This window comes from Muntiacus reevesi, chromosome 9 (assembly GCF_963930625.1).
Source record: "Muntiacus reevesi chromosome 9, mMunRee1.1, whole genome shotgun sequence".
In the NCBI taxonomy this organism is placed as follows: domain Eukaryota; kingdom Metazoa; phylum Chordata; class Mammalia; order Artiodactyla; family Cervidae; genus Muntiacus; species Muntiacus reevesi.
Window position 1 is genome coordinate 28,543,871 of NC_089257.1, and position 14,442 is coordinate 28,558,312.

General features: G+C 43.6%; 1 protein-coding gene across 1 annotated transcript in view; it reads left to right on the forward strand.

Annotated features, from left to right (window-relative positions):
- The first annotated feature begins 9,612 nt into the window (after positions 1-9,612).
- Positions 9,613-14,442, forward strand: part of LOC136174617 (uncharacterized) — a 194,601-nt gene continuing 189,771 nt past the window's right edge. Inside the window, exon 1 of the mRNA XM_065944789.1 lies at positions 9,613-9,882. The gene's annotated coding sequence lies outside the window, so the exon portion shown is untranslated. The remainder of the gene's footprint in view (positions 9,883-14,442) is intronic.

The window sequence follows — 14,442 nt, forward strand, 5'->3', positions numbered from 1 at the left end:
AACAACTGCTTCACCAGCCAGGAGAACTGTGAGCTCAGATGGCTCTGCCCCCCATTTATCTTTCCTATCGGCTCACAGGGAAGGTGGGCTGAAGAAAGGAGGAAGCAGGAGAGAGGAAACGGTGAGGGGACGGGGGTTTTCCTGATCTGTGAAAGAAGAGAGACACATGTAGCCAGGTAGAGGTCGAGACTCACGGAGTTGTTGTGAGGATTAATTAATTAAGACAGTGTCTGATCATGTCATGCTGCAGCGCCCAGCACACAGTAGGTGCTCAAACGTGGTGGCTTGTCTCATTGTCATGGGACTGGTGAAGAAATAAGCCAGCTTCTAGACACAGTGGAGGATGCTGAGAGGCGGCAGGCTTCACCCAGGGTCCTTGAGTGGTGGAGTCGCCCCTTACCTGGACCCGATGGAGAATGGGCCCGTCCCCTTCCCCTGGGTCTGACCAGGGACACAGGGCACAGTCAGAAAATTAACACCAGGAAGAGAGTGAGGGGTTTGGGGGCCCCTGTGTGGAGAAAGAAAAAATGACTAGAAGTCAGTCAAAGGTCAGGAAATCCATTTTTTTTTTCTCCTTACAGATCTATAAGTTGAGAGGTTTGTAAAGGTCAGTGTTGTTTTTTTAAAGTACCTTCAGGATTTACATCCCGAGTAACACTTGGTTTCCTCCGTGGTAAACATGAAGATCCAATTAGTTTTCCCTATAATTCAAAGAGATCCAAGAAACAGGGACCTTTCCGGTTGGAGTCAGTTTGGCTATAAAGTTTCTTGCTACATTATTCTGAGGATGAACTTTAATCCATATCTTATCTCCTGTTTGAAAATGAACATCCCTTCTCTTCTTATCATAATGTTTCTGCTTTCTTTTTCACTTTTCCCCCCTTTCCTTAGGAGCCTTGGCCGTACTCCTTTTTGGCAGTTAGAGTGAATTCTTCATACTTAGTTATGTGCCTCACTCAGTTACCTTAAGAATTTTTCTCCCTGTCTTGACTCCAGAAGGTATTTTAAGGTCCTGTCAAAGCAGAATGTTGCTGGAAGCCGAGCTTTCTGGGCCCCAGTTCTCAGTCTTTTACAGCGATGTGAAATGGTGATCACTGAATATTTCTCTTTTTTATGGCATCTTTGGCCAGGGATGAAATCACTATGCAGCCGTTCCATGAACCCTGATTATGAAGGCGGCTTCTCAGTCTCTGGGTTTCTCCCTTTCCCTCCGGGCTTACTAAACCCATCCAGGTCTCTCCCGGGGGACTGTGGGGTGAGGTGGGCAATCGCCAAGTACAGACACCTTCCAGGGTGAGATTTCCCCCCACCACAGGCTGTTGTGCAGCCCTGACCAGGGCTAGTTCTGGATTCCTGGGGTGAGAGGATTGGGGTATCCTTCACCTCCTCTCATGGAGGGTGAGAGTCAGTGCTCCAGGCCCTTCTGAAAGGCAGGACTGACCTCTGAGTAACAGATCTGTCTGTGAGCTAAGGAGCTGAAGGGCTTGGAGCTCTGCAGCCATCTTATTTTATTCTCTTTTGACCAAGAGAAGAGGCATGAGCTCTTCAACTACCAGATAGTGTCTTGTACAGACATCATTTGGAAGATCTGATAGGAGACATGGGTCCTGTCTAGCATAATCCCTAACTGACCTAGGATCCTGATGATCATAATACTTAGCATCTACCGAGTGTTTACTATGAACAGGCCCTGGAGAGGCACTTTATACGTATTATCTCATTTAATCTTAGACCAGATACTATTATGGTTTCCATTTTGGACACATAGAAACCAAGGCACAGGCAGGTTAAGCAACTCATCTAAAGCCCAAAAGAGTAAGTGCTGGAGCATGGCACATGAGGCAGTTCAATACATCTTTTATATATATATACACATGAGGGAAGAAATACATCTTTTATATATATATATATATATCTTTGATGAGGGAAGAAAAGGATGGACGACCATGTGCACACCTAGCTCAGATGGCTCATTTACAGAGAAGTTTTTACTTTGCCTCTAAAAAGATTGCCATTTGGTTTTCCTCTTTGCCTGTCGCCTAACAGTCCAGAGAGAAAGTATATAAAATCAGAATGCTTTCTGAAGTTGCAAAGAACAGAGAATCCAACTCAAATTGACTTTAATAAAGGAGATTTATGAACTCATGTAATGGCGAGTCCAAAACTACAGTGATCCAGCACCTTGATGATGGGTTAGTTTTTTTTTCTGTTTTTCTCTTCTGCCTTCTAAAGCATGTACTTCTTCCAAAGGTTGATTTTCATCATGATGGCAAAATGGCTATAGCATTCTAGGCTTCATATGTTAGTAGTTGAGAAGGGAAGAGAGCATTTCTTTTTCAGTATGCTGAGCAAGATCCGAGGGTTCACTTTTGTTGGACGACGCAAGTTGCAGCTAACCCTTGAATCAATCTCCATTCAGTGCCAGGGGAGTGGAATTTATTGACTGAACTTAAGCCAACCACTGATCACCCCTGTAACCAGGGCAGAACCTATTTCTACTTCCACCACATGGGACACACAGAGAGGCTAGATACCCAAATAAAAATCTGGGTATGGTCAAAAAGGGGAGAACACTGAATGAGCACTGGGTAAATAATTCATATCTTTGAATCAATTAAAGATAAAGCATGCCTTTGGTTGAAAGTGACAGAATGACAAATGACTGAAATGTAGGTGATTAATCTCACTTTGTATCAAATGTAAAAGTAGGCCATTCCAATGGGTGTAGTGGCTTAATGATATCTCCTGTGACTTGAGCTTTTTCTCACTTTTATACTCAGCAGTGGTCATCAGTGGCTGCTGGAACTCTTGGCATTACCTTCTCAAGGTGCCTAAACAAGAAGGAAGCAGAAAGGATGGAAATAAAAAGTCTCTCTGCCTATGCATCTTGTCTGTCACTGAGCTAAGAAAACCTTTCTCTCAAATCCCCCAGTCATCTCTCTCTTCATTGCTACGGATCCGATCTGGATCACATGGCCATCACTAGCTGTACAGGAGGCTGGGAAAGTGAATACTTGCAATTTCTAGTCTCTGTCATGGGAAGCTGGCAAGGAAAATAGTTGGCTGAGAATGGCCTTGGGTAATCATCTACTAATGTCTTGTTTTGGTAATTTTGTGCAAATGAAGTGAAGGACTGTCCTAAGATTTTACTAGTATCCATTAGAGAGAATAATACCGAGATCTGGCTTAATCCATTAGAGAGAAAATACCAAGATCTGGCTCAGTCTCAAAGTACTTTTTAGGAAAACTCAGACTCAGAGTAGTTAGCATTCATCCATACTATCTTCAAATACAAAGCTCAATGCAGCATTAGGTATTCAAGTGTTGAAATCAATGAGAGCTTTATCAGAAGCACATTTAGGCATCAGCCTACTTCATATTGTCAGCAGTCAAGGAACACCTCACACCTAATTAAAAATCAGACGTCTAAAGTAGGCCTATAAAAATTGGAAATTCCAATACAGACCGTTAATTAATCTGGTTTGCTTTTTCAAGATGACGAAAATATTTCTCTACTAATTAATTGCCTCATCTTCAGGGCTATAAGCTCAGTCTCAGAGTACATTACAAATATCCTATCACTCAATAAATTGCAGCTAGTATCAGCAAAATATTTTTGGCTTATTTGAGGACTGGTGCAACAAGGCCAAGAAAGTGACTCAATAGATTAGAGAAACGGTAGAGTGAAAGATGCTGAGAACAATCTGATTACACGAACATACATCCATTATGTTTTCAGTTTCGAACTATTCCAACTGTGGATATTTTTTTTTTCCTCCTGACTTCCTTTGAAAAACGACATGAACAAATTTTTCACTGCAGTTGGAAGCAGACTCTGTTAGAAGAAAGAGGCCAATACCCGGGGAAACTGTGACAAATGAATCTGCTAGGAGGAAAGAAAAACTTAAAACATTCAGAGAGCCGAGCATCTAGGAGTAATTGCAGTTTGGCGGGGCAGGGCCAATGTAGACTTACATTTAGTACTGACTCACAACCAACATTTCATGGTGCTTCAGCATTTATGAGACATTTTTACTTACACTGCCAACTGGCCCAGGTTCTAATAAATCTCCACTAGAACATATTTGGTGTGTACAATTATACTGGATGTAATAGGTATTATTTTTGGCAGCCCAGCAGTTTATTCCCCATCTTCCCTTTTCTGGCAGCTAACTCAGGTCTGGCCAATCACAGTATCCATTCACCTGGACCCATTGAGGGCCAATCGGCATTTCCCCCTGAGATTCTGATATATAGCCAATAGAGTTACTCACCCACCTCATCAGTACCCCGTGCTGCAAAGCTGGAAAGTGAGACTGAAGCTGTAGTGGAGAACAATGGGAGATGGAGAGAGCTTAGCAACTCTTTCGGAACTAGGATCAATCTTTGCCTGAGGCCAGACCCCTCGGGATAGCCTAGCTAGGTGAGCCAAAAAATTTCATTTCAGGCTTAGCTAGTTTGGTCGGAGTGTCAGTCACTTACATACAAAATCCTGATTGATGCCACCATTTAAACTGTGTACAATCCATCTTTGCAGGTTTAGCTTGAATTGAGACTCTTTGATGAAGTCTCCCCTGATGACTCTCACTGACCCTTCTTTCCAGTAGCCACATCACTCACTGATTGTACCAGCTGGCACAGTGTCAGATGTAATCGCAACATTCTATGGTTTTTCAAATGTCTTTTCAGCTGTGTTGTATGTAAAGTCTTACGGGAATGGATAATACAGTCCCCAATTAACAAACAGGAGAAGTTCTGAAAGGACTTTTGGAAGTTGTTTGGTTTGAACTTGAAATACATGTCTCCAGAGAAGTAATATAAGCAATGGTTAAGTTCCCAGGCTAGCTCACAAAAGCCTACTTTTATGAAAATGTGTATACAATGGCAGAGAATCACAGAGGAGTCATGTAGAAAACTACTGCTTGGGAAAAAATAGGTTTGATCGGAGAAAACCAGGAGGTAGAAACAGACTTTTCAGGACTATCTGGAGAAGCTTTAGAGTTGTGTTGGTCTTCTTTCTTGATTCATGTCAATTTATGACAAAACCCACTGAAATGTTGCGAAGTGATTGGCCTCCAACTAATAAAATAATATTTAAAAAAAAAAATTAGTTTTTATTTTTACCAAATTATATATCCACATTGTTCTCCAAGGTTTACTACAAAAAATAGCAGTTCCCAAACTACTCCATCTCCTCAATTTTCTTATTTCTTTTTGGAGGGAACTACTTTTAATCTTACAGTTGTTTACTTTGGTATTTAACACATATGTCTAAGCAGCTTCTTGAGTTTTCTTTTTTAGGCATTTTCTGTTGATTTCCATGAAGGTATATAAGCATTTAGTGTCCATCTTCACCTGTCCACCCTGGTACACAACACTTACACCCTCATCTTCTTGATGCAGGTCTTGCATAAAACTTTGATTAGATCAACATTTAGTGTTCACGTTATCATGACTAGATAACACACAATTCACTGCTGAGCCATGTAATACAAAAAGTATGAAGATTACTTTTCCTTTGAATCACAACTCTAAGTTGTCCTAGGAATAAGAATTACATTATTTTCTGTTTGTCTCATGAAGTTTTTATGTAATTATTAAAATTTCATTAATTTTTATTTTATTTCATTTATTTCATTAATTTTATATCTTGCCAACAAGTTTGGTAGACATGATGTCCTTTATTGTCACCTATATCTTTTATCCCTGAGTCCTTTTTTCATATAGCTAATGTCCAAGAATTCTGCTTGGTTCTCATTTCTGCTTTGTGTTTTTTAAATAGCTTGTTCTTGTTTCATGGATGCATATATTCTTTTATTTCTCTGAGAATTTTAATGAAAAAATACTGGTTTTCTCCTCCCTTAACAGCCTTTGTCTTTTCTGTTTGTCCTTACCATCTCTTTAATGTTAGAATCTTTCTTCTAACAGCAACTGATTCTTGGTATTCAAGTGGGGCAAAAAAAAAAAGAACTAATTGGGAGTTGTGAGGATGAGGCTTGTCAACTATGGGCTTCACCACAGGGTAATCTTATTGGATCTGATCATAAGCCTGTTGTGTCAGCATCTTTTCTCTTTGTTGTTTTGTTGTGGACCATTAAAAAATAATCTTCATTGAATTTGTTATCATATTCCCCTGTTTTATGTTCTGGCCACAAGGCATGCGGGATCTTAGTTCCCCGACCAGGGATCAAATCTACATGCCAAACCCACATATCCTGCGTTGGAAAGCACATTAATCACTGGACTGCCAGGGATGTCCCTCTTTTCTTTTTGGCTGGCCAGATTCATCAGAGAAGAATTCTACAACCTACTCTTTAGAAGATATACGTCAGGTTTTCAACCTACTAGAGATCAGGACTTGGGCTGTATCTAAATTTTCATGTAATCCTTTTGTTTTTAATGCATTTAGCCTCTCCAGTATTTTGCTGGGGTAGGACACAGTCACCCAGTTGTAATGACTTGGAGAGGTTATCAATTTACTTCTTTAATAGACTTCCAACTACAGTTCTATGTTGTTTCCCAGTGCTGCAGTGCAAATTAGGATTTTCAGAGCTCACTATCATCAGCTTGGGAGTTTGACTTCTTGGGTCTTCTGTTGGTTACCACTAGACTTTTTACTTTTTAACAAGAATGGAGCAATTGTTCATGTTGCACTTTTCACTTTACTCATCAAGAATATCATTCCAAACCAATAAATAGTTTCTAAACTACATTCATAGTTCTCTTGTATTCCTTCGTATAAATGTACCATCATTTATTTAACCTACTTTCTACTGCTGGATAAATTTGGGTTATTTCCAATTTCTTTATATTATAAGCAACTGAGTTTTAAGTATTTTTGTTGCAAATATTCTGTTTATGCATTTATTTCCTCAAATTCAGTTCAGTGCTACTTTTGATAGTACTATTTTTGATGGCTCATTAATCCCACAGGATGTTTTGTGAAATAGGTTCTGCAAACCAATGTATTTGGAACTGCTGAGATTCTGTGTGCATCAGTGTTTTAAAAGCTCCATAGATGCTTTTGTTGTGCAGTTCAGTTTGGAAACCATCTTGATCACAGACTCTGCTTCCATTTTACCCAAGAAAAGCTGTGCTAATTGAGGCTGAGTGAAGCAGTAGAAGAAAAACTAGCAGGTGTCTTAGTCCCTTTGGGCTGGTATAATACAACACTATTGACTGGGTAGCTTATAAATAACACAAATTTCTCACAGTTCTGGGGGCTGGGAATTCCCAGATCAAGACACAGGCAGATTTTGTGTCTTGCGAGAGCCCAGTTCCTGGTTCATAGGCAGCCATCAACTAGCTGTGTTCTCACACAGCGGGATGGATGAAGAAGCTTTCTGGGACCTCTTTTACAAAGGCCCCAAATCCAAATACCAAAGGTCCCACCTCCAAATACCACTGCACTGGGGGTTGTTGTTATTGCTGTTAAGTCACTAAGTCATGTCCAACTCTTTCGCGATCCTATGGACTATAGCCTGCCAGGCTCCTCTGTTCATGGGATTATCCCAGCAAGAATATTGGAGTGGCTTGCCATTTCCTTCTCCAGGGTATTGTCCCAATCAAGAGATCAGACTGCAGCTCATGCATTGCAGGTGGATTCTTCACAGCTGAGCCACTGGGGGAACCCTACACTGGGGATTCAGTTCAGTTCAGTCACTCAGTTGTGTCTGACTCTTTGAGACCCCATGGACTGCAGCATGCCAGCTTCCCCATCCATCACTAACTCCTGGAGCTTGGTCAAACTCATGTCGATTGAGTTGGTGATACCATCTAACCGTCTCATCCTCTGTCCTCCCCTTCTCCTCCTGCCTTCAATCTTTTCCAGCATCAGGGATTTTTCAAATGAGTCAGTTCTTTGAATCTGGTGGCCAAAGTATTGGAGTTTCAGCTTCAGCATCAGTCCATCCAATGAATATTCAGGACTGGTTTCCTTTAGGATGGACTGGTTGGATCTCCTGCAAGGAGAGTCCAATCAGGATTTTCAAGAGTCTTCTCCAATACCACAGTTCAAAAGCATCAATTCTTTGGTGCTCAGCTTTCTTTATGGTCCAACTCTCACTTCCATACATGACTACTGGAATGACCATAGCTTTGACGAGACAGACCTTTGTTGGTCAAGTAAAGTCTCTGCTTTTTAATACACTGTTAGGTTTTCTTCCAAGGAGCAAGCCTCTTTTAATTTCATGGCTGCAGCCACCATCTACAGTGATTTTGGAGCCCAAGAAAGTAAAGTCTGTCACTGTTTCTTCCCCATCTATTTGCTATGAAGGGATGGGACCAGATGCCACTGATGCACTGGGGATTAGGTCTCAACAAATGAATTTGTGGAGGGCAGGGGGGTGGGGGTGGTTAGGAGTCAAATCACAAAACATTCAGTCTCCAGCAACAGAGCAAGAACATGTGTGGCTCAGAATGACAAACAGCCCAACATTAGTTGTTTTTCACTCGCTAAGTCATGTCCAACTTTTTGCAACCCCATGGACTGCAGCATGCCAGGCTTCCCTGTCCTTCACTAACTCCCAGAGTTTGCTCAAACTCAAGTCCATTGAGTTGGTAATGCCATCCAACAATCTCACATAGCATCACCCATCTACTTTATTATCAGCATGTGCTCAGAGCTCTATACAGTGGGAAGTAATGCTTTTGGCATAATTTCGTTTAAAAAATTCATGAAATAAGGAAATAAAGCACAGTTTGTTTGGAACACAAACTTCATAATCTACACTTGGGGGAAAAAAAAGAATGCTTAATAGTATTGAGAGGGAGGGCTCCAGATGGGAAAACAAGCACCATTTTAGCAATGTCAAATAAAGGCCAAGTTTAGTAATTCTCAAATTATAGTGAGCAGACATTTCACAAGGCAAGCTGTTAAAAATGCAAATTTCTGGGCTCATGGCTCTTAATCTAACTTGTCAGCTATAGTGTAAGCTCTAAATCCTGAACATACAACAAGGATTCCCCCAGGAATCTAATAGAGGTGGTCTGTGGACCAAAATTTGAGAAACTGGTGTAGGTGGTATTCTGCCAGAAATCATTAGAGTAGCTTTAATCTGGAAACTTCTCTAGAGTTTACTTGTTAATTGTCACAGGATCTTGGGGTTAAGGCTGAGAACACTTTTTCCCATCAAACAGTGCACCAAGCGCAGAAGATGTGCTGGAGTGATCCACTTTGGAGGGGTTTTTACAGAGCCCAGGGTGTTAGGCAAACATTTGGGATGGGTTGGGTTTTCTAACCTTGTCTGTTTGGCTGTTTGTTTCCTGAAGTCACTTAAAATTCATGCAGTCCCTCAGAAAGCAAGGCTGTCAGGTTGAAAGGCTATCAAGACCCTGGTAACTGGGCTTTAAAAAACAGCAATTAGAGAAAATGAGAAAACAGGCCGGTCTGATGTTTGGTCCCAGGAATAGGAAATAGCCACTCAAAATTCGGACGTACATCTTTGGGGGTCTCTGTTCCTCTCTGCACCTTAACTTTTTGCGACCTGACAACGCTCCTCTTTTTCCTGAGGCCTGTCTCCTACTCTGAACACTTAGAGTCCGATCAAAGCGCCAGCACGCCAATCTTTGACCCAACTAAGAGCCAACGCCCTCTCAGAGGCTGGGCCGGATTCGAGCTTCAGGTTGCGGGCGAGGCTCTCAAGCTAAGCCCCTTGCCGGGCTCCCTAGTCTCTCGGGTCGAGTCGCGGGCAGAGAACCGCACAGCGACCCCGCGCCGGGCCGCCCCGCACCCCCGGAAGCGCAGGCTCTCCGGCGCCGGGCTGCGGCGGCCTGGGCGGGCGCGCTGTGCGCCTCGCGGCCCGGGTCACCGCGTCACTCACGACCGGTCCCCACAAGGGCCGTCCCGGTCTCAGGAGACTCGAGCGACACCGGCCACCGAGGGTAAGCGCTGCGCATCCGGCGGACACTCTGGAAGCCGGCGCGGGGCTGCGGAGGAGCCCCGGGAGGGAGAGTCGGGGTCGCCGGCGGCTCCTGCGGCGGTCTGCTCCGAGCCCGCCGCCGGCCCGGCTTTCAAGTTCAGATGCGCGGGGTCGGTGCCGCTTCCCTCGGCTCCTCTTCCGCCAGGCCTGGGGGCCTGCGTGGCACGGGGCAGGAATGTCCCGGGTCACCGGCTCTTTACCCCCCTCCCCGCCCCCTGCCTCTCTCTGCCCTTGTGCACCTCGCCCTTGCCCGGCCAAGCCGCGTGCCCGGCTCGACAAGGTCACCCCCGCTTGCCCGCCCAGAGCCAGCTGCCTGCTTTCTCTTTGCTCAGCTCAGAGTTCCCTCTAGAAAACACACCGGAAGGGGGAGCTTCGGGCCCAGAGAAGACTTTTCTGGCCAAAAAGGCCCGCCTCCCGCGCACCTGGTTTTAATAAGAGCCTAGGGAGAAATATGGCCGGGGGGAGCCTAAGGGCTCCCCAAGAAATTCTGTCGAGAGCGAGAAAGAAGGGTGCACATGAGCAGGCGCACTCGCTGCACAAGGGTTGGTAAAGACCTCGTGCACTTTTCAACTCTGCGGCTTGGAGCAGATGTAAGATGGTAGTGATGTTAGAAACGGGATATAAACAACAGTGAAAAACACATTTATTAACATCGAGGACAAGAAGACCGCACAGTGGTGCACAACGTATTCTTTTCTCCCCAGCCTTAACAACAACAACAAAAGGAATATTGAAAACAACCCTACCCCTGTCCTATATCTCCCACTGCCTAAGGCCATGTGCACACATACTTTTTACATAGTTGCATTTAGAGGTACAGGGCATTCTTATTTCAAATTCTAGAACAGGGAGGTTAATTACATCTTAAGAAAACAGAAGTCTTTAGTTCTGAGAAAAAGGTCTCTCAATACATGAGCTAGAAGTTAAAGATTGTATCACACTTTCAACCTAAGTTATAAAAGTTTAAAGGATAAAGGACATGAAAGGCTTTCTTTAAAGACCCTTGTGAGACATGTAAATATATATTCACACACATTCTTTTTGCATCTTAGAGCCAAGAACAAATTTTCCAATATAGCACTTTGATCTTTGCACTCTAAAGAACTCAACTCTACCTTGTACTAGACTTTAGAGAACATTAATTTTTCAGAAAACATTTCTTAAACCCCCAATCAGCATTAAATCAGAGACCTCACAGTTGTATGATGTTCCCTCTGCTTGGAGTGATTATCTCTTGCCTTTGCTTTGCTTGCTGGTTATTCAGATCTCTGCTTTCAAAATCCATTTCCCTGCCCACTCTCACACAACAAGGATATTTTATTTCTTCAAAGCTCTTATCATGATCTGAAATTATTAGATTATTGTGTGCCCCTACTGTGATAATTTAAGGAACTTTGCTCTTTTACTTGCTGTTATTAATAACATCCTAGAACCATACAAGCCACTTCCCAGGGTCTACCAGGACTCATATTTAGTAAATACTAAAAAAAAAAAGGAAAGAAAGGGGAAAAAAAAGTTCAGAGTATAGAGTATTTGCCTTGGGAGCATTTGCTAATTGAATGTGACCCTCAGGGAAACATCTCCTGGTCCCCCTACTGCCCCCCACCTCCTTTTCCCCTGGGTAGCTTGGGTGCAGCTGCCTGTGACCCACTAGCTCTTCTAAGGGCCCCACCCATAGTGACCCTCCCAGCCTCAGGAAGTAGGCCCTGGAGGCAGCTGGGGCTCAGGCAGTTTTTGGGGGCCCAGATTTTGGACTAGAGAGCGAGTGGGATTCTCCCCCAGAGGCCTGGGACTGCTGGCCGCACACAGCCCCTGACCCTTTTAGCACTTCCTAGCGCTTGGCTGCATGCGAGGTTCCCAAGTTCACGGTGGGAGGTGCCCGTGAAAGATGCGCTGTTATTGTTGGACTCCCAGCGCAGGGAGTAATTAGGGGAGTGACATGCGCTCGAGTCGAGGCCTTTCCTTGTGGGCTGGGTCACTCACGAAGCCGTGCCTGGCCTCTTGCTGGCAGAGGCTGTGGATTCCTGAGGATTCCTACGTGGTTCACTTCTCAGAGGAAGCCTTGATGAGGAAGAGGCTGGGAGTGGGGGCAGAGAAGTTTGGAATTTCCCGTGGTTCCTTGGGGATTGATTGTTGTTGAGAACCACCCTGGGTAACACCAAGGTGGGGTGTCTGGGTCTGCTGGCCTTTCCTCACGGCCACTCTGGGCTCCCGGGGTCCATCAGGGGGCCCTGCACGTTCAGGGGTGGGGTCAGAGACGGGGAGGGCAGGGAGGAACCGGGGGAACTGCAGTGCACTCGGAGAAGCAGCTTTTACTGAAGCGCTGTAGTGCCCAGCGTGATGCTCGGCAGGTGTATGTTTAATAAATGTTCATTCAAGTACGCAGCACGAGAGTGCGCTTCGAACTGTATTTCAAGCCTGGCTGTGTCAGTGGACAGGGACTCCGGCGGCCCACTAGGAAGCAGGGATTGTGTTAGTCGCTCAGTCGTGTCCACCAGGCTCCTCTGTCCATAGGATTCTCCAGGCAAGAATCCTGGAGTGGGTTGCCATTTCTTGCTCCAGGGTATCTTCCGGACCCAGGGATCGAACCCAGGTCTCCTGCATTGCAGGCGGAGTCTTTACCATCTGACCCACCAGGGAAGCCCTTAAAACCTAGGAAACAGTGGCCCGCTTCCTGGGTTCAAATCCGGGTGCCTCCACCTGCAGACTGCCCCTCGACATCTGTGTGGCCCAGAGTCCTCACGGTTAAGAAGGAAAATGTTATCTACTTCATGGAGTGCTTATGATGGTTAAGTTGGAGTAAATTTTGGAAAGTACCTAAAGCCTGGCATATACTGCTGCTAAGTCGCTTCAGTCGTGTCCGACTCTGTGTGACCCCATAGACGGCAGCCCGCCAGGCTCCCCTGTCCCTGGGATCCTCCAGGCAAGAATACTGGAGTGGGTTGCCATTTCCTTATCCAGTGCATGAAAGTGAAAGTGAAGTCTCTCTGGTGTCCTGACTCTTAGAGACCCCATGGACTGTAGCCTACCAGGCTCCTCCATCCGTGGGATTTTCCAGGCGAGAGTACTGGAGTGGGTTCCCATTGCCTTCTCCACTGGCATATACTAGTGCCAGGGTAAATGCTAAAAATGAAAACAAACAAACAAACAAAAAAATGAGCAGTATGGGAAAGGTAACAGTTACCTTGTAGGGGAGAAAAGGTGTGGGAAAGGCACACTGGACATTTCAAGAGTAACTGTCATTTTTCTCTTTCTTAACCTGGGTGGGTATGTGGGTTTTGTGATGTTGCTATTTTTTGTACATCTTATAAATGTTTTAGTAACTGCTTTATATATGATAAACTATTAAGATTGCACACTCTGATTCTCTTGTACTACGTTTTAACACACAGGACCATTGAAGCATTAATTTGTGTGACCCATCTTCTTTTTGCACAACCTTATGAGGGAAGAATTATTTTTATTTCCAGTTTACAGATGTGGCAACTGAGGCCAAATAAGTTGCTTAAAGTATGCATAGATAAATAGGATAGTTTAGTTTTAAATCAGAGTCTGTGTCCTTAACTGCTGTGAATGGCTTTTTTAATGTCTTGCTGATATAACAAGTTGTATTTGCACTTTAAAAATGAAATTCTTTACCCTATCAGTGATCCACTAGCGTAAAATTGCACACTGTGACTTATCTATGTGACTTGGGATAGTCTCAATTGTGTGAAACCAAGTCAAAATACAGAAATAAACTGGATCCAGAAATGACTGATTGCAAACCCTCTACTTCAAATTTTATGTTCATCAAAACTGCCTACTATTCTCAGTAGTTCACTTAATAATGAGAAATTCTAAAATGCTGTACATTTTAATTTAAAATAAATGCTTATAAAATGAGATGCCACTTTTAAATGCCACTCATTATAAAATGAGATGTGTTTTATTTACTCTTTATCTAAAAACACATATGAAATCTTTCCGTAAAACATATATTGGGATTCCATCTAAGATTTCAACAGAAGAAAGGTCCAAAAAAGAATATTGACTATTGCTGGCTTAAGACTATAGTAGAGATTTAAGAATTTGATAGTGTGAAACGGGGCCAAATGTCATTCAACAGACATTTATTAAATGTTTTTATGTATAAAGCCTTGTGTTAGGCAGTTAGGGAAAACAGAGAGATGAATAAGACAGTTTGATATTCAGTTGTTTGTAGTCCTTCAGTGTGTAACATGTTGGATATACTATTGATTGTTTTGATATGTGACACTAATCAAAGCTGATTGTATTATGAGATCCAACAATTGAAGTGTTTGGGAGAATGCAAAGAGAAGATCAGTGATTTCACAGTGATTCTAGTATCTGAGCTGGACTTCAGAGTTCATTGAAGAGTGCAAATGGGCGGCTGGTAAGAAATCTTGAGGCCTGTAAATAGTTGAGTTGCCTTGAATGGTAGGTGGAAGATGAGACCAGGACAGGTTGGAGTGAAAGGCGGAGAGAACCTCACTGAGGGGTCTGGCCTTCCTTAGCCGTT